Source organism: Lepisosteus oculatus, chromosome 15 (assembly GCF_040954835.1).
Source record: "Lepisosteus oculatus isolate fLepOcu1 chromosome 15, fLepOcu1.hap2, whole genome shotgun sequence".
Taxonomy (NCBI): domain Eukaryota; kingdom Metazoa; phylum Chordata; class Actinopteri; order Semionotiformes; family Lepisosteidae; genus Lepisosteus; species Lepisosteus oculatus.
Window position 1 is genome coordinate 15,659,582 of NC_090710.1, and position 21,102 is coordinate 15,680,683.

A 21,102-nucleotide genomic window follows, 5' to 3' on the forward strand; every position below is an offset into this window, starting at 1 on the left:
TCAGTTACCTTGAAATCCCTGACTTAAAATGATTTCAAGGAGCAACACACGTCTACGGAGCATGAAATTGAGTCTCGAGCCCTGACTTCTTCACATTTGAGAAAGATGCTTTGCTTGGCCCCTGCAGTACTCTAGATTTTCTGAAGGTCTAGTGCTTAAAATAAGATGGTTTGTTAATGATGTAGATTTGTACGTCAAAAGTTTGTTTTCAATTTCTTTTGGAGACCCAAAAAAGCACAATTTCTGAAATAAGCTTGCAAAATGAAAAATAAAATTGACCCAAATCAAATTATACAGTATGTTTTTCTTCAATATATAAAAACAATTGCTGTACTCTTTTCATCATGTTATGATCAGGCCCTTTTTCAGCCATTGTTCTCAATACATTCAAGAGTCTGTACAAAAAAAAATGAAAACACTTGAATTCTTTAGCTTTCTGGATGGGTGAAAAAATTATAGTGTACCACATGTTTCTTTAGATATTTAGTTGTTATTGTCTCTAACATCTCTGTGAATGAGAACAATAAAATCAGGGCTGATTAACAACTACAATAATAATAATAATAAAGAAAAGCATTTGTGGTGCTATTATAGAAATGTGATTAAGAAAGGGGGAAAACATATAATAATGGTGCATCACAAGCCTAGCTCTGATGGTAATTTCTCTAGGTAGTATATTCTATAGGAAAGAAATAAGCAATCGCAGAACCAAATGGGAAGTATACAATGGTGTCACAATTTAATCATATCATTTTATATGGTTAAATATACTGTATGAAGTTAAATCATTGCAAATATGTGCAGGGAGCTGTTTCCAGAAAAGACACAGTTGTGAAATGTATGCGAAATGAAAAGTAGTTTAACTAAGTGATAACGCATGTTTTAACTGAGTGGTCTTTGAAAATAATTTCAAATATAAATTAATTAAGATGACAGTATATCATGCAGGCAATCGCTCCTGAACTACAGTATACTATACAGAGTATCTCTGCTGTATAGTGTAAAATCAGGAAAATAAAGTTTAACTTTTAATTCACTTCCTAGTTTGTAATGTCATTAAAAATGGTTCAATATCAGAATTAATCTCACAAAAGACCTTATAGGCCATGAGACAACATTGTATGTCGGCTGAAGTCTGAGGTTTATACACTGGAGCTCATGTTTGAATCCACTGTATGTCATGAGTGCCGTTTATTTAACACACTCTGTTTAAACCTTGTTTTCAGCAAATGACTGAAATAACCAATTTGCACAATATGGATTAGTTACAGAAGAAAATGCTGATTTTCCTCTGTAACCAATAGGTTAGTGTAGGTCTTCAGTTATTAAAACAAGTTTCAAAACCATTTCTGCTAAATACCTAGTTGGCCATTAAATAATCATTGCTATGTATGTATTAAAATAGAGGGCACTGGTATCTTGCATAAGGGCACTTCCATGAGAAAAGGAATATATATTTTTTGATTAATAAAAAAAATGCAGAAGAATACACAAATCACTTTCCTTTTTGGAATACAGATGTCTGTCCTTAGGAAAATCAAATGAAAGTTTTAATTCCACTTGACCGAAGAATACTGTATTCTATGCTTAGTTTTAGATAATGTACCTTTGGATCTAGTTATGCCTTGGGAGCCCCCTGCTTATCAGTTTCACCAACTGAACGCTTCCAGGCACATTACATTTGTTGCCAATAAAAAAGAAGAACATATCGGCACTCTAAAGGATATTAACTTGAGCTTCTGTTCCTTTTATGAACACCTATATCTGTCAGAAAACAACCCAAAGGACAAGCTTAGCCCATTTTTCTTAAGGCAATGTGATTTCTTCATCACATTTAGGAAACCAAATAATCTTCAATAACTGTAGGGAATGTAGAAACAAAAATTAAAGAAAAGGCTGGAGGAAAATGCATTTTTCTTTATGACAATCCTAAAGCACACAGGTCTGTTCTTTTTTCTTCTGAATAGAAAATACATTAATTGCAAAAATAAGACAAAGCATTAATGTAATTAAAAAAAAACTAATAATTTGTCATGCGTGTTTCATCTTCCTGAATACAAATAAATCTAATTCTACATACATCTTTGCTCCCTTTCAAAAGAAAGGCTATTGTACCATGAATTCACTATTCGTACTGATACTCTGAAGTATTGTACTCACAATTGCTATGATGAATAATGTTTCTGTTCAGAAATAGTCTTGTCTAAATATACAGCACAGCTATAAGGATCTTAGCAAAATATAATATTCCCAACAACTCTCTTGAAACTATAAAATAATTTTTAGCTGCATTATTTTTGGCAGAGAGGGTAAGATTTTCTTTTTGTAATACATATTCTTTTTGATCAATAAAATATCCAGTCAACAGTATCAGTGGAAACAAAAAGACAAGAAAAGGCTACAAAGGCTTTCCAAACAAAAAGCATATAATAAAAAACCAAAACCTGATCCAAACTTTCTCATATGCTCTTAATACTGAAACTGTTTTAATTGACTAAAAACACATTTCAAATCCCAGATGTGTTAACCCTAACTTCTCAAATTACACAGAAAACAATATATCTAAAAATGTCTTACGAATTCCTTATACAGTAAAGGCTTTGACTCACATATTTAAAGTTTTAGATTAAAGTAAGGAAATTTACTGCCTATAAAGGTTGAATGCAAATGATTACTACAACTCAGCTGGTGAACTGGATTTTATATGTGAGCCTAAGGAAATATAAATATTAAGGTAATATATTTTTACAAAATAATTTTGTATTAAGCATCTTGCAAATTGAAACCTCTAAATAATTCATTTATATTTGTGAATAAATACATCATTTTACATAATAAATATATATTGGCATGCCTTAAACACAACACCCAACTAAAGAATTCTCTTGCAAACTCATATGGTCTGAAGTTGGATATGATAAGTTCAATTTAATAAATGTTTAAACTAGATTAATGAACTGATTATTTCTTGATTTCTAATTACCTTTATCTTGTTTCTATGGGCTCTTTACTTCATGCAAGGGAAGACCTCTAAAACCAGTAAATACAATTGAAGTGTTATGAATAAGCAGAACCTAACACAGCATTTTACAGAAAAAAGCTAAATTTCAGGATACATTGTTTAGTATGTGTGAAAATATTAACTCAAGCATTTCTATTGTACATATTCCATTTTTAAAACAAAAATGCACTCTGCTTTTTGAAAATTGCCGCTTATGTGTATTTATATAATATCTACTCCATGATATATTTGAAGCTGAGGAAAAATTATCGGGGAAAAATGCGGTTCAGTTTCAGATTTTAAATATGTATTCACAATAAAATATGATTAAATAACTTTTATAAATATGTTTTTATTTGCTCAATTGCAGCTCTCAAAGATTCAATCCCAGTCGCTTGCAGGCTCTTTTAAGTACAGTGCAACTCCCTAGACAGGGTATAATGTCCCACAGGCTGAAATCTTACAAATCCTATTTAAATTAAAAGGAATAATTTATAAATTAAGATTTAGAAAAAGAGAAAAAAAGAAACATTGATGTGTGTGTAAATGTGTTTTGGTAACTTGTTGGTGAAGCAAGGTTACATACTGTGTAAGAGGTGTTCTTTATTAACGTAGTTCAGGTGGGTAGCTGCGTCAGCATGAGTAGGCTGCAAAGGAGCAAGTAATAGGTTTATTCCATGCCGAAAAGAGAAGAAAACATGTTTCGGCTGTGGAGCCTTCTTTAGACGTGTGGTGTCACACACCCGAAGAAGGTTCCACAGCCAGAAAATCGTGGTTTCTTTCTTCTCTTTTCAGCATGGAATAAACCTATTACTTGTTTTTTTTTTTATTAACTGTGCCTTCAAGAAATTAATTAGTTGGGAAGGGGGGATGGATTTCAATATTAAAAGAGAGCTCGTACTGAGTTAGATGATCGCCATTTTGTTATCGATAGAATGTATATAAAGATTTATAGAAAATGTGGTGTTATACTTAAAACTTAGAGAATAAAATACCTTTTATAAATTAGTTTTACTCCAGGGGACTACTAGCTTTTGAGCTACATGAGTGAGGTTTCCTGAGAGGGACCAGCGACAATTCGCAACTGTTTAAATAAGTTGCAAATCTAATCACAAAAATAAAGTTAAAATATTTGTGTGTCTGAACAGCTTAATATCTCAGTTTATCCATCAGTATAAATCTGCCATTACCAAAGACTGTGTATAAAATTAGGTGCTAGAGAGCATTATATTGTTTACACAAAGGATTTCTGTTTGAAAGTACACAAAGCAGCCCATGGGATAAGGTTTCTCCACTGCACAAATGGATAGACGTCACCTGTAAACATATTGTATTCTGTGCTGCTTTTCCTGAAAAGCTGCCAGGAAAAGCAGCTAATTAAAAACCATGTGTGGAAGAGGTAGAATGTACAGCTTTATGTTAGTCCCATAGTTACTGTAGATGCAGCATTAATAGAATTAGAAATTAATCAAGTTTTATTATAAGTTTTATCAGATCTCAGTGAACCTCTATAGTTTTAATATCCTGATTAAACACTAACAGCCAATTCTAAGCATCCACATTTTCTGAACGTGTATATAGTACACTAAATTATTAAAGAATAACTTTATTTCCATTTTATGTTCATGTCCAAAGCATGTACTGTGCATGATTGGCAGTCTTGAGCAAAGTTAGTGAATGGTACATGAGATATTCATGCGAAGTCCTTAGCAATTCCTTGTATTCTCACATGCTCAAATGATAGTATCAGATAAATGTACACAATTTTGTATCCAGCTATTATTTATCTATAATTTCAAATTCCCATTTTCAATTTATTTTATTCTGTTCGAAAGTGTATTCAAGCTCGCCGTATGTGTATGAAGAAAATGATTGCTTTTCCAAGAATGTGCTATGGCAAGGACGATCATTTCAAAGCTATGGTAATCAAGGATAAGAGACTGGTTATGCACTCAGACATCCCCTACTGTATAACCTGAAGGTCATGTGCATTAAAAGATGAAATATCTAGCCTCAAAAGTAGAGTTATCCATTGTGATAGGTTCTCTAGCTGCCAAAAACATTAACTAATTGGAAATCAAATGCCCATTCACTACTATCTTTACCAATGCTCAAATACATAATAGTTCAGTAAAGTGATGGGTAAGGTGTATCCATAGGCTGCTCAACAAAACAAGATGCAGGAAGTGACTGCGTCCTTTATTTTACTTTCATTTTGTAAATCTATTTCTGGATGGCTTCACAAAAGTCTTAAACAGTGATTTAAATAATTCACGAACCCACAGTAGGTTAATGTGATTTATTAGTGAGAGAAAGTACACTGATAATACGAATATAAAAGTAAATATCTTTATTTCAGTTTATTACTGTGTCAGACATAAGCTGTATTAATATACAGAAGCTTATATAAATTACCGTTTCACATGGACATAAATAAGACTGGGGAAATATACACCTGCTGTGAAAAGCAATAAAAATTGATTGGTAGACACAACAGAGCTTGAGGGTGGGGGCAAATGACAAGGATTAATGCTTTTCATAATGACACAGCTTTAAATTCTCAATATAACTAAATCACTACACACAATTTACTTTATGTTATGGTCATACTACTCCCCTATTTATACCTCTTCTTGTCTTTGAGTGGCTATACGTTTAAATTGCCTGAAAGAAACTTTTTGTTTCAGTAAAATACCAGAACTGTGACTTCTAACATGTTTGGGCTGTCCTGTTTAGCAGATTAATTTTACTTATGCACACCCAAAAGGGAAGCTTGCAGGTTTTAGTCAAGTGAGCAATGGTTGTTCTTGCATATAGAGGAGCACTATATTTATTTGCTTAAATATTTGATTCCAGCTTCAAATGAAAAATTAAGGGTATATTCAAATGTTGATGAACCATCTATTATTCCAGGTTTCCTATGATGTGATTCATGTAGTTTGTTTTTTTCCAGTTGGTCACCTGCAGCAATCCTAATGGATAAAATCCGTAAGGAGACAATAACGAGACTAACATTTGTGAAAATGATTTTTCTTAAATTGTAAAAAAGGTGCATGAAGGGGTTTGCTTCCTTTTCTGCAACACAGGTTCTATACTGTTTTAGGAATGGTTAATAGACAGTAATTGTAGATTTGAAAGTCATGGAGATATACTGTAGATGCGGTTTTCTTTTGAATATGGTTAATATGGATGAAGTTAATAAAATATCAATTCCACATGCAGAGTGAGGGTAGAATGGAAGCCCATTTCTGCCAGGGAGTAAAAAAAAATGCGCTATGGTATCCCGCAATTGTGACTTTGTATCTCGCCATTGTGACTTTGTATCTCTGAATTCCAACTTTATATCTTGCAATTGTGACTTTATATCTCACAATTGTGACTTTATACAGTATCTCAGAATTGCAATTTAAAAACTCAGAATTACGACTTAAAAACTCAGAATTATGACTTAAAAACTCAGAATTGTGACTTAAAAACTCAGAATTACGACTTTTTATTTCACATTTGCAACCTTGAAATGGTCCGTGTTTCATTGTCTGTCCTCTTGTTATTGTAATGGATTCGGGTTCTAGGGCTTGTGCCCTCACCGCTCCCACCCTAGTTCATGCCTCACTGCATTGGCTTGCCAACTGGGCTAAAGATCACTTTAGCCCCGGCGGCCAGCATTCCTGTGATGCACAGGGGAAGGCTGTGCTGTCACCACACTGCAACCAGATCGTACAACCTGTATGTCAGCCGTTCTGTTACATATTCCTGAAGGCCTGAAGACTTTTGTATAGTGCCCTGATAAAAATCAAATTACACTAGTTGCTATGGAATCTCATTTCCGCCAGTGAGGCTTCCATAGTAGCCGGGTGGAATAGTGGACGGTGGGCTTTTTAAAAACACAAGAAATGCAAAAAAGACAGAATATGAAAAAAAGATACAGAAATAGACACTTCATATCCAGAGGAATTCACAATTATAAAAGCTGAAACTTATACTTTTTACATATTTCCATTGTATGTCTTGCCTTTTGATTCTTTAAATTTCTAATAGAATTTAAGTAAAAAAGTGATTGTGCTTTAAAACCGTTAATAGAGGGAGCAGTATTAGACCATTTACTTTTGTGGATGAAGTATTTCGCCAACATAATTATCAGATTAATAATAAGAACATATCTTTTATCCAAATCGGATCTAAATATGAAAATATAAAATATCAAAATGTTTAAGTTTAACATTTAGCTTTTAATGTTTAACAATAACATTTTGGAAATCTATCCCAAATAATTTTGGTACAATTCCTTTTTTACTTAAAAAAGAAGGTCTTTAGCTCAGCTGGCAAGACCTGGGTTCGAGCCAATGCAGTGAGGCATGAACTAGGGTGGGAGCAGCGAGGGCACAAGCTCTAGAACCTGAATCCGTTATAATAACAAAAGGACAAACAATGAAATGTGGGGCATTTTTAAGTCGCAAATGTGAAATAAAAAGTCCCAGTTGTGAGATATAAAGCGGTAATTCTGAGATTTGAATTCGCAATTCTGAGTTTTTAAGTTGTAACTCTGAGTTTTTAAATTCTGAAATATGAAGTTGCAATTGCGAGATATAAAGTTGCAATTGTGAGATATTAAGTTGGAATTCTGAGATTTAAAGTCGGAATTCTGAGATACAAAGTTGCAATTGCGAGATACCATAGCATGTTTTTTTTTACTCCCTGACGGAAACGGGCTTCCATTGGGTAGCACAGGAAAGGGGTAATGTACCTTTGTCAGAATAGACACCTTCAGAACTGAGTTGTACTTATTGATTAATTCCCTATAATATGTTTGTGGAAAGAAATGACAGAATGATAGACATCCTTTTCCAAAAAATGCTTGAAATTAGAGTCTTATTAGATATTAGAACTCTTAATCATGTTCAAATGCTATATATTTTATAATATAAAAAAGATAACTCCGAGAACAAAGCTATGAAATATAGCTGTTAACACAAAATCAAACATACAGAACTTGTCGTTTTGTTGGATGGATTTCCACTGGATAGATGTCATGACTATAGTCTTCGTAAGTCATTTTAAATTGTTAGCTCTTGATTTAATTTAAATCAAGACAATTTTGAAGTCCAGGTTACAGAATTTCATCAGGCAATGATAAATCCCCTAACACAGAACAGGCAATTATTTAATTGCAAACATTTTCTTTTCAAAATTAAAGATTTTGTGCATGACTCACTATGATTTCTTCTTTGTCATTAAGTTGAATGTGATAAAATTGACATGGAACTAATCCTTCTGTCTGCTGACAGTATATTTTTAAGTGACACCCATATTTAATATTTAGAAGAGTACTTTCCACAGTGTCCTTCAATTCCACTTGCAGTATTAATGCACTCTTAATGGGTAAAGACCTATAAATGAGTCTTAAATGGAAGCAGACATTTTAATGTTCAGTTGGAAAGCTGTTATTTCCACATTTAGCTACATTATATTATATCCCATTTGTAATAGGTATATAGACTGGCATTAATTGTTTAATATGTCTTCATTAAACCTTCTGGTGACTTTATAAACAGGATCTTTAAGAATTTTGCTTTTTATATCACTTGCAAAAGAGATATACTTTTTAAATTTTTGCATACATCAATAATTTAATGCTCCTTATAATTACAACACTTTTTTATGTTAATGTTCAAGACTGTACAAAGCTAACTGATATGGAATAACTTGTTTTATGGTGGTGACAATGCAATGCAATACACTGCAGTAAAAGGCAGTTGTCTTGAAAACATACAAGTGAGACACTACATCCCCCACACCTGTCATGTTTAACAGGCATTTACAACATATAGTGATTGTTTGGGGGATACATGTTTGGTTACTAATACTTATACAGTATTTAGAAAAAAAATCAAAATTTAAAATAACTTGCTACCTTTAGAACATGCAATACCTGTCAGTGTTTGTTCTGAAAGAGATGAAAAAACAATTGTTTATTTTAATGCAAATTATGATATGCTTCACACTGACATACAATCTCTCTTACAAGTTTTCTCCACTGTCCAAGACATAAAACAGAATTAATTCTGTGCCATACAACCTCTGGGCATCTTACTTTTTTTAAATTGTTGACTTTTAGATCAAATGGAATGGAAAAGGGACAAGATCACAAGAACTTTCAAAGACCAGGCTGAGCATTGAACCAATAGACATTTTTATGAACTTTTAAAGAAACTGTACAAGTAGGGTATTCATGTATTTGCTATGCTATGAACTGTAAAGGTTTTAAAAAAAGAGTGGCATAAAGCACCTCATTACAGTGCTTTGAATAAGAAAAGAAAACTTACCTGTTTTAAGGAAAGCTTCATCAAAGCTGTTCATAAGCTATCTAAAAAAAATCAGTCTGCATCACGAGAGCTCTCAGAGTTCAAATGAACTCTTTATATACACAGCAAAGCAATTAAAGCCCTTCAGTCAAATGTGTTTCTCTACTGAACCAGAATTACTTCATTTCCACATAAATGAAATAACTGAAGGCATGTGGCCGTATTCTAAGAAGTTATTTCACATTAGCTTTAGCTATTTCTTTTCTTCAAAACAATATACGTTACATCATGATTCTTGGAAGGCAGCTGGGTTTTAGTCATGCATCTAAGAGCTAATGGCACATTATGAAAACCTTGAACAGTAAAATGAAAAGAAAATGGCGTAAGGAAGAGCAGATAATATCATCACTCATTGTGTCATCTCCTCTGAGCAGTTATATCACCTTTAAGAGTTAATTTTAACGATGTGCTAATGAAACACTAACTGAAGCACATATAAGTGAGTCACCTGTTCCTTAATTCATTAATGTAATACCTCACTTGTTATTCAGCAAGCTGCTTTTCTGAGATGAAACGGTATAAAATATTTGCTTTATATGCTTGCCCATAATTTCCAGTCTTGTCTCTCCAGTGGTAGCCTGGTTATTTGTTGAACATTACAGTACAGTGATTTTATTATCTTGATTCAGCATTTAGACAGAAAGCTTGAGGAAAAAATTAATATGTTAGTTTAATGGCATCTCCTATATATCCTATCTATACCAAGCAGCAACAGAACAAATGATTCTATTATAGAAAATAATAACATTTATGTATTTTAATCCCTCTTATTACATATTTAAATTGTATATATTCTTTTTAGAAATGCAATATGTGGCAGCTACTTACTGACTAAAAGCAAGCTTAAAATGACATTAACGTAGATATAGCTATCAAATATAGAGGGTTCTGCAAAAACATATTGACTGTAAAAACTGTATTTTCAAAAACATAAACACCCCTGACTGGCGGAGAGTCACTTGAGAGGCGTTGCCTCACGACTGGGAGCTAGACCCTCAGGGGTAGGTAAGGAAGAGATAGCCCCTTGACTTGCTGAGAGGCGCTGCCTCACGACTGGGAATGAATCCCTCAAGGGGGAAGAGAAAGAACCCTGACTAGGAGAATCACTTTGAGGGGCGCTGCTCGAGGGGTTGAGAATGAAGAGAAAGCTGCTCGAGAAGGAAGCAAAAGAAATTCCCTGACTCGCTGAGAGTCGCTTTGAGGCGATGCCTCGCAACTGGTATGAGCCCTCAGGGGACCGAGGGAACGAGACTTAAAGTTACCACAAATAATGGGCCCAGGGGTCCCCTCTGGCTTACGTTTCAGAATCTCCCCAGAAAGGGTCAAGGTAGTGCTGCCATCCTGCACTCTAGGAAGTGAACTTCACTTACCCCCCAAAGATGGACCCTGGACCAACACTTTCTCTCACAACACCCAAGCTACTGTATGTGTGAGCACAGTGGAAAAGAAAAATGCCCTTCATGCCAATTCAGGAAAAACCTCTAGTGGTCCCGGCAGAACAGATGTCCCCACTCTGAGCATACTAGCAATAGATAATGAGTAGCTGAAATGCCTGAGAGAGTGGTGTTGATGTGAAGGTAGATTGTGGAGGAGGACAAATGGCTCAATGTTTAAATCAGCTGAATATCCGAGATATTATACTGCTCGGGCAGTGTAGGTGGCAGCTCCAATTCTAAAGAAACAAGGAGAGTACATTAAGAGACTGAAATGTGAGGCAGAGCTGAATCCCAGAGGGAAGATCCTGTAGCACTTGGAAAACAGCTAGAATAGCAATTTAATTGGGCATAAATCAAACAACCACTGTAACAAACAAAGATCAGCAGTAGTAGCCCATTCCTGGTGCTTGAGAAGGTGGAAAGAACAGATGACATTCCTGAAAATAGAGAAATTCCAAATAAATTTGCCCAGAGTTAAACGTGAGAAGATGTGGATTCCAGGATTAAGAGCAAAGATCTCCAGATTCTACTACTGAGTAGTTGCATTCAGAGCTGACATTTTCATTTCACTCCTATGAGAAATCTTCACCTTCAAGGTCCTGGTGGCAGAAACAAGGAAGGAAAATGAGGGTTGCCTGAGAGCAACGTGGTAACTGGTGCTAAGGGTGAAATCTAAAATAGGGGCTGGTAGGGGGAAAGACAGGCGGGGATGAAAGGGGGAAAGTTGAAATTTAAGCAGATGGGACTTAATGCCGGCTACAAAGGGGATTGGAGGATCTGAGAAATCTGCTGGAAAATTTAAATAGAAATATTATCTACTGAAATCGGCGGCTATGCAGGAGGAAAAGGCGAAAGTGGAGAGCTGAGAGAATGAGGAGGAGCTGCCCATTTTGAAGTAGGTGGAGCTGAGGAAACAACAGTGGAGGGAGAAGGAAGAACTGTTTCATCTGGGATGGAATCGTATAAGAGTAGAGAAATAAATATCAAAACAGTCTGAGGTGAAATAGGTATAGATCTGTTAAAGAGCTATTTGAGGATTTTTGAAAGAGGCCAGTCCTTTAAAAGACGAGATGGCAAATCCATAGCAGTGGAGCGGCATAATGCGGGAGGCTAAATGGAGGAAGAAATGTTGGCAAGGTGGATTAAATTGGATGCAAGGAAGTAGACAAACTAATGCGAAAACGACCAACTAGAGAATCTTCAAGGTGCAGGAGGAAAGAAAGGTGGTCTGAGAACGGCAGAGAATAGGCATGCAATCCATTACAGGTCTAACACTCCGATCTCAAAAGACCTGAATTCAAATCTTTAGACGTGTATGTTAGTGTGGTATTGGTTTAAATAGGGAAGAGAAAATTGAATGATAGAGGAAGGGGCGGAGCATCCCCAGCTTCTCCCCTAGAACTTCACCTATTGGTTTCTATAGAGAAACTCACCAGTTGCAATTCTGTTGCAAACACTTGAAGCGCAAAATGCTTTGTGTTCTAAACCTTGATGTGTTTTGTTTAGTGATGGTGATATGCAGTTTGTGACAGTACAACTGTAGTTTCAGCTAATGGCATCCATGTGAGTGAAGGTTGTGCTATTGTGTACAGTTCTATTTTGTCTGAAACAGGCTATACAGTATATGTTTCAAGTTAAAACTATTTGAAGGTGAAATGGAAAGAAGTGACAGTATACTTAATTCTCTTGTTTGCTACCTGCTTTAACTTTTTTTTTTACCATCAGATCCTTTTAAATGGTCAGCCTTTGATCATAAATTTGATAAACACTTCAAGTATAAAATTAGTCCAAGCCTTTTTTCTGTTGCAACGATTACTCATTACTTTTAAGTACTTATTTATTTTAATGTGCTTTTGCTGCTTAACAACTATGCTTTAGATTTTCTGCTGCAAAGTGGTTATCCTTCTGACATCATTGTAAATACTGTAGCTGTAAACATCTCTTTGACAAAGTTCATAGCTTCTACATTTTGAAGAGCAACTATTTATAGAAAAGGTGCATCATAGATGCTCAGGTATGCAGTCAGAAGAAATACCATACTCTTTGGAGCAAATTAATGTACAATCCTGCCTTGTATCATTAGTTTAACAAATGACCTTAAGTTAATTGAAAGCAATTACTCTTGTGTATGATACATTAGTACAGGTTCATCAACCTGAAAAGCATGTGGTACATTATTAAAACTGATCAGTCTGAAAATATCTCCAATTATAAAAAATATAGTATATTTTCAGATTTCAACTTTAATAGAATTTCAGAGCAATGTATAACAACATTGGTACAACAAATATGTTTACAATATTATTGAAATTATTCACTCCAATGGACTGGTATCCCGTTCACAGTGTATTACACCTTTGGCCCGTTGCTAGCTAAGATAGGATCTGGCTCTCCTCCAGCTCTGTATTAGAGAAAGCGTTTAGAAAATGGTTGAATGGATTAAGTCATTCAGTAGAACGACAGTCAGAAACAGAAAAGATGAATATACAAAACAGTCACAACAACATGCAATACAATAAAACCCTAGCATACTTTTCACATATTGTACATAACTTCTTACACACATTCAAAGCAAAAAACTAAAACAAAGAATTTAATTTAATTTAGGTGCATATTATTACCTTAATTCAATTTCAATTCAATTCAATTTATTTTTATATAGTGCCTTTCACAACAAGGTTGCCCCAAGGTGCTTAACAATGCAATTGATGATACATTTTGTAATGAAACCTTAATGAGCTGCACAATTAGTTGAATTGAAACTTGTGATCAAAAGGGTACTAAACTTTTCTAAACATCTGGGTCTCCAACCGTGTGCTGTTAGCCAGTCTACAAATGGAAAATATTCAAGACCATGGTGACTCTACCCATGACTGGTTGTCCTGTCCAGATCTCCCCAAGAAGAACCACATAGTCACAAAGAACCCAAGAGTAACATTTAATGTTATCAATGTCATCAATGTCTGATGTCAGTGTTCATACCCCAGTCATCAGGAAAATACAGAACAATTGGTTTTCACAGGAGAATAACAAGAAAGAAATGAATGTTTCAAACAAAATATTGCAATCTGTCTGAAGTTCCCCAAAGAGCATCTGGACAATTTATACAACCGTTGGAAGAATGTGTAACACCACCATGATATTCTAGACCTAAGATCAAGAGTGTCACAGTCCAGGGGGAGTGGCCGATGTGCTCTAGAATGAGCTCTGCTTTGCTGGGAGAAGTGCAGGAAGGAAAACCAGGGACAGGGCAGGGCTGGCTGGTCTGCACCTAGACCCAGCCCAGGACAAGGTGCATATTATTGGAGTGGTGCAGGAGGTATGCCAGGTACCAGGCTGTATGGAGCACGTGCTTTTCATGGGGGGTCTCCTCAAAGGACCAGGCTGAGCAGGCAGTGTTAGGCAGGACTGGGGAGGTGCACCTGGGACTGGGCTGAATGATGTGCACACTGAGGTCCAGATCCAGTGCAGAGTCAGGACCGGCAGAGCAGGACAAGAGCGGCTGGCTGGCTAAAGCAAAGTCTAGTGGGAAAATGTGGGCTAGAGACAGGGCTGGCATGCAGGACTGGCAGGACAGGGACTGACAATGCAATGCAAGATTGTTGAGGAGAAACTGAACATGACGTAAATATTCCACAGCAGCTGATACAGAAAGACTTCTCATTACAATCCGGTGCTACAAGTATTTTGTCTCCTCAGCAACCAGCGGGGCAAGCAGGAGAGAGACGATGAAGTCTGTGGACACCACAGCTTCATCACGGGATGGTAATGACAGAGTGTTCTCAGGCAGATGGGTATAAAGCTGAACTTTTTGGCCACAGCAAAAAAATCCAGCATCATGTTATCATGTATCATGGTTTGGCATGGCTTGAGTGCCTCAAAACCTGAGGGTTCTGCCATTATTGATGAAAATATGAATTTGTCTTTGCATTAGATTATTCAGGAAGAAAATATAGGGCCATTCGTGAGATGAAAATGAGCCATAATCATACAAGCAGGTCCACTTCAGAGTGGCTGAAGAAGAAGAAATTTAGCATTTTGGATTGTCCAAGTTAAACCCTACTGAAATGTTATGGCAGGACCTGAAGCAAGAGATCTTACAAGGGTTTTTACTTCAAAAGCATGCTTTTTACAAAGAAAACCTCAAATGTCACAGACTTACTGTATAAGCAGTCATGTGAAGATTAGGCAAAATAACTAAAAGCTGACAGAACAGACTAATAAACAATTACAGGAAATGTCCATTTGACATTTGCACAAAAACTTCATTTAAAGGTTCCCGAACTTATTCACAAGAGGATACTTACTGTTGGATTGTATTGTTAATTAAATAATCTAAATACATCTTATGTCCTTGTGTTTTACTGTAAGTTTATTTAGGTTATCTTCATTTTTAGTGAGATTTTTATGATGATTTAAATATAAATATATCTGAAATATTTATATCTGAAACATCTGAGAATACCAAGTACCACAAAGGGTTCACAATTCACACTGAAATACATCCATTCTTCCATCTATCCATTTTCTCATAGCTTTATCCAATACAGGGTCATGGGGGAGATGGATCCTAACCTGACAAGCAGTGGTCCAAGGCAGGCTACTCCCTGGATGGGAGGGCACACAGAGACAATTTTAGGCACACAGAGACAATTTTACCAGAACCCAATTAACCTAACAGGATGCCTTTGATAAACCCACACAAACACTGGGAGAACACATCAACTGGGTATAGATAACACTCCAGGAATTTAACCCAGGGCCATAGCACTGTGAGGCAGCAATGCTAACCACTTTGCTACTGTGCACTGTATTATATAAAGTATACAAATATACAATGTATCTAGTTTAAAAATTAAAACAATTGTGTACCATAGAATTTAGGAAAATCTCAATTGTAATATAAACTTACAAACTGAGGTTAGTTCAGTATTGACTTGCAGCTCAAGGATTCTGGTCTTAAATCTGGCTTTGAGTGGAGTTTACAGTACAGTATATGCTCTTCTCAGGTTTCAGTGGGTTTTCAACAGGGGTTCTGGAATTTTTGCACGCCAAAGGCATGTTGTGTAGTTTCATAGGTTTTTTCAAGCTACCATAATTACATACATCTTGATGAGTGTGTCATCCCTGTGAATATCTGGCATCCAATTCAGAATACACAAGTTTCAACTTATTGTGGCCATCTCACTGAAATTCTCTAATGGTACAACAGCTTTTAGAAATGAGTGAACAAAGTAAAACAAAATAAGAACCTTGGGGTCTTATTTGGGCACATTGGAAAATCTCAGAAACAATATTGTCCCCTGTAGCACTTATTTTAGCATGTGTAACAAATGTCAACAAGAAATTTGAATTTTGTCAGTTGTATAAAAGTACATAAAGTACTTATTATTCTAATTTTCAATCATAGCATGCCATTACTTAAGTGGAAAGGTATAATTGTTTTTACACAGTACATTAAATCTGTATAAAAAGATCATTTTCGGCTAAAATCTGACATTTCTTTCATTAAACTCTACACAAAATCCAATCGATATGACCAGTCTTTATTATATTAAGGTTATGACATTTAATGACTTATTGCTATTATTAATTTTTATAACATGTATATATTGTAGATTTTTTTAGTTCACTTCTAACAGAACCCTACATTGTTAGAAAAACATTGAAGAAGGAGAAAATTAGGGACTAAAACATGATATCTGCTTCCATTATTCCATAAGCATTAAAGAGTAACAGCAATAAAAGTTAATTGGGCTAAATGATTTAAGAGATAAAAACAAAGGTTGTTTCCAGGTCATTACTGGAAGGAGTTGATGAAAAGAATAGAGAATGGCGTTAATCCCCTCTTTAAATAGAAATAAGATACTTGTTAAAAGGTTTATGTGAGACAATAAAGAGCTCGCACCAGTATTAGATGACCATAACATAGAAGCTAAATAGAATAGATAAATTAGAATTAAACATTTCCTACAATGAAGTCGAGGTTGTGATCCATAAAGTATGATATTTACTGTACCATGAAGAGAAGCTCGGGTCTGTATAGATGAGAGTATTAGTTTTTAAATAAGCAATTTCTGACATAAACATAGACAGTGATCTATGTCGCAGCCTTCTGATGACAGTCTAGTATAGACAAGAACTATACATCTTTGTAAAGAAAGATATACGCCTTGGCCTGTTCTAATATACAAAATATTTTATGGAGGTCAATTTTCAATACCATGCTTTAAACAGGCAAACATAATTTTTCCTCAAGGTTATTTTGTGTTACCTGTCAGCAACTTTGAAATGGCTTCCTCGTTTCATTTTTGTTTATTTAGTGCTTAGATAAAGGTCACTCATATCAGAGATGCTACGTTTTCTCTTTGTCATCATTTTATTTGTTATTAGCTGAACACAGCTGGTTTATACTCTTGCTTATCATCTTTACTGGTGCAAAATTATCTTTTGTCATGCAAAGAATTAAACCTGCCTCTGTATATATTTCAATATACATTTTACAATTGAACTTTGAGAGGATATTTAAGGATTTAAAGCCAGTCTATTCACAAAAGATAAAACGTCCTCATTACATGGGATTTTGAGTATGAATAGAGAGAGAAGATCACTGACAAAAAATTTACATAAAATATGACTACTTGTACATGTATTTTGAATTGATTAACAATAAAGAGGGCTATATATTATCTCTATCCATTTTGTACAGTATTTACCACCTTGTAAAAAATGTGGTAAAATATTATTTCGAAGCATGATGTGTTTTAGTTTTATTGAAGGAAACTTTTGTATATTGTTACAAATGGGGGTTACGAAAAGGGAGAAAATCAGAAATAAGTCGAGAAATAAATAATTAAAATTAATAATCATAATCCCCCAAATTATAAATGATTTTGCCAAGAATACACCCCAGAGTAAATACTGATCACAAAACTGATCCTCATGCTTATAAATGATTCTGTTCATATTTGCTAAAAATTGCAATATTTCATTATGACTAACCCCAGTCGAAAGTAAATCTGTACAAAATCTACAAAGCTGTACATTGACACGATCATTACACCAAGTGCCAGCCAAGTTCACAGTAGCTTCAAGATGCGTTCAGTAAAACGTAATATATACTGTACACTGAGGTTATCATTGCTATCTCCTAATTATGAGGTAATTTGTTATCTCATAATTATAATAATAATAATTGCTTACACTTTTCTGGACACTCCACTCGCTTTACAGGTATTGGGGACTCCCCTCCACCACCACCAATGTGCAGCACCCACCTGGATGATGCGACGGCAGCCATAGTGCGCCAGAACGCTCACCACACATCAGCTACCAGTGGGGAGGAGATCAGAGTAATGTAGCCAATTCATAGACGGGGATTATTAGGAGGCCATGATTGGTAAGGGCCAATGGGAAATTTGGCTAGGACGCCGGGATTATACCCCTACTCTTTACGAGAAACGCCCTGGGATTTTTAATGACCACAGAGAGTCAGGACTTCATCCGAAGGACAGCGCCAGTTTATAGTATAGTGTCCCCCTCACTATACTGGGGCATTAGGATCCACTTGGACCGCAGGGTGAGCGCCCCCTGCTGGCCCCACTAACACCTCTTCCAGCAGCAACCTCAGTTTTTCCCAGGAGGTCTCTCATCCAGGTACTGACCAGGCTCACACCTGCTTAGCTTCAGTGGGTTACCAGTTGTGAGTTGCAGGGTGATATCAGATACTTCTCTCATAATTACGAGATAAGGGGGCAATTGTTTTTCCCTTGGTGGCAGCAATGCACTTCAATGAAAATTGCCTATTGCAACATACCTTTTACTCTGACTATATCACCATACCCTTGCTATAACTCTTAGCCTTCTCTAGTCCAGGGTAAGTCAAACTTAACCTGAATTCGAAGTTAAAATCTTGACTAACAGACCAAATGGTCCCCTGCAAAAATAGATGTCACTTTTCTTAAGGGATCCAGTTGACATAAGAGCTTTGGGGAGAAAATGAAACTTTAGAGATGGTCCTTTACAGTTTGTTGATAATTGTTATTTGAAAGATATTGTTATAGCAAACAGAGTATACTTTACATTCACAATCTTTTAAGCCCATTGTTAATACTGCTTGCCATTGTTCAGTGTTTAAAGTAACTCAGACCCAGTGATAGGACTGAGAATCCTTGTGACTGGTGCCATCTTTTACTGTGTTTGCAACTTCAGTAAAATGAAGCACTTCAGTAAAATGACAGTATGCCATGCAACTGTTGGTAATATTCTAATATAATTCTATCCACTGTAAATATAGCTTCTGTTTTCTGTGCCTATGCTCCGCGAACATTTCTGAACATTTCCTGCAGTGTTTCCTAATAAAATTGGTGCTCTGAACTGCACAGACAACCTCATTAAATACCTCACAGGGCCAGACAAAGCTGATTTTTTAAACAGAAAATCAATTCACAGCATCAATGTGCAGCTAAAAAATAAAACTTAAATATAAAAAGCATAAATAAATCTCCAGCCTAAAGAATTTGAACGTTGATTACACAAAAAATATTTAAGACTTTCTGCAACTTGTGGGGTGGGGAAGCCTCACCTAGATACAATACATTCTTTATTGTGTTGATGATGTTAATTCCTCCTCTTACAGTCTTATTCTGTTCAAGCCTCTTCTTGTTAGCTAACATTAGGGAATATTTTCATGCAGAGGATTGCACTATAGTGTATTGTACAATACTACTGTGAATGATTTTCTTGTATTTTATCTTGACCTGCTGCCAGGTCCTCCCACTGTGGTCCAGTAACTCTAAATATATAAATTATTACTGCATAAAAACAATATTGTACAACTACACAAAAAAGGAGCACCACTTCAATGGTAATAAATTAAGTTAAGTAATGCCAATAGGTGTGCTTGCACAATTTTCATAGTTTATTTTGTCTTGAGATATTTAATTGGATTACATAATACAATAACTTCAACATTCAATATTTGGTGATTATTTGCCATGTATGCTCTCTGGCTTTTGTAGCCGCTACAGTATGGTCCTCTCTATTACAACAGATATACTTTTCCATACAGAGCCATAATTCATGGATGAAGATGCAAGTTATTTTTTTCTCCATGGTTTTGCTAGTGCAGATTTGAGGCTTAAACCTCCTTGCCTACTGATGTGCAGTGTGAACATGCAGTTAGTCAGATAATGTAAACCTGAGATGCTTTAACCATAACTTAACCATATACCTTAGACCAGAATTTCCCTTCGAAAGGGGAGTTAACCTGATCTCAGTTATTTGGTTAATTCTATCTGGATAATTTGAGACAATTCTGCATTAATTAAACCTAATTGTGAAAAGGACTCCCAGGTTTTTATCCTGCACTTTGTCACACTGTGAATGATTTAAGATAATCTGCCCATTCCCTCACTTCCTTGTTTTAATCCATTTCTCATTTACATGAGAAAGTCAGCTCTTAAATGGCATAAATAGCAGTTTATTCCTAAAGTGTTTTTGATCAGTTTATTTTTAAATCTTTAAAGATTTTCTTCTAACTTTACCAAACGACTTGTCATTAAACTTTTTGTATTTTATGAATAAGAAGTACAATCTATGGAAAATGTTTATCATTATACTTTATTATATGATATGGTTATCAGATAGAGTCGTTAAGGAATTGTGTTGCTGTTTTAATTTGAAATGAAGATATATTCGATAGTAAGTAGGGTAGGAAGGCTATGTTATAAATTAAACTTTCACTGGACATTTAACTAACTCCATTAAAGAAATAAGGGTGCCTGGAACCTTGCACACATAAAATATAATAAATAGTAAAAATAAATATTAGCTTTTTGTGGATTTTGTCACTGTAAATTTGATAGTGCACCTTAAAAAGAATAAAAGATGGAGAATTTCACATACAGCTCAAGTGAAATTAAATCACTTTTGAACAAAGTGCAATGGGATAATTCTGATCAAGATCCCTGGGGAAGATTACTTTTTTTTGTAATGATACTACCTTTAAAAGTTAGCAAAAACATTTGTGAAAACAGTAAAAGTTCTATTTAACTAAATGTTTTGTTCCAAAAGTGTTTCAATGAACAACATTGCTGTTCTGAGACAATTTGGAGTGTTAAGATCAACCGACAAGGTGCTATATCACACTTACATAACCTTTGAAAAGCCTTATCTGACAGTATGCCTATACAATCCTAGATAACATGTGCATAGGGCTGAGTGCTTGGCATTAATGAGATGCTAGCGAAAGTACCGGTCTACTGAAGCCATGAAAGTTACAATTTCACCCAATTAAATTAGA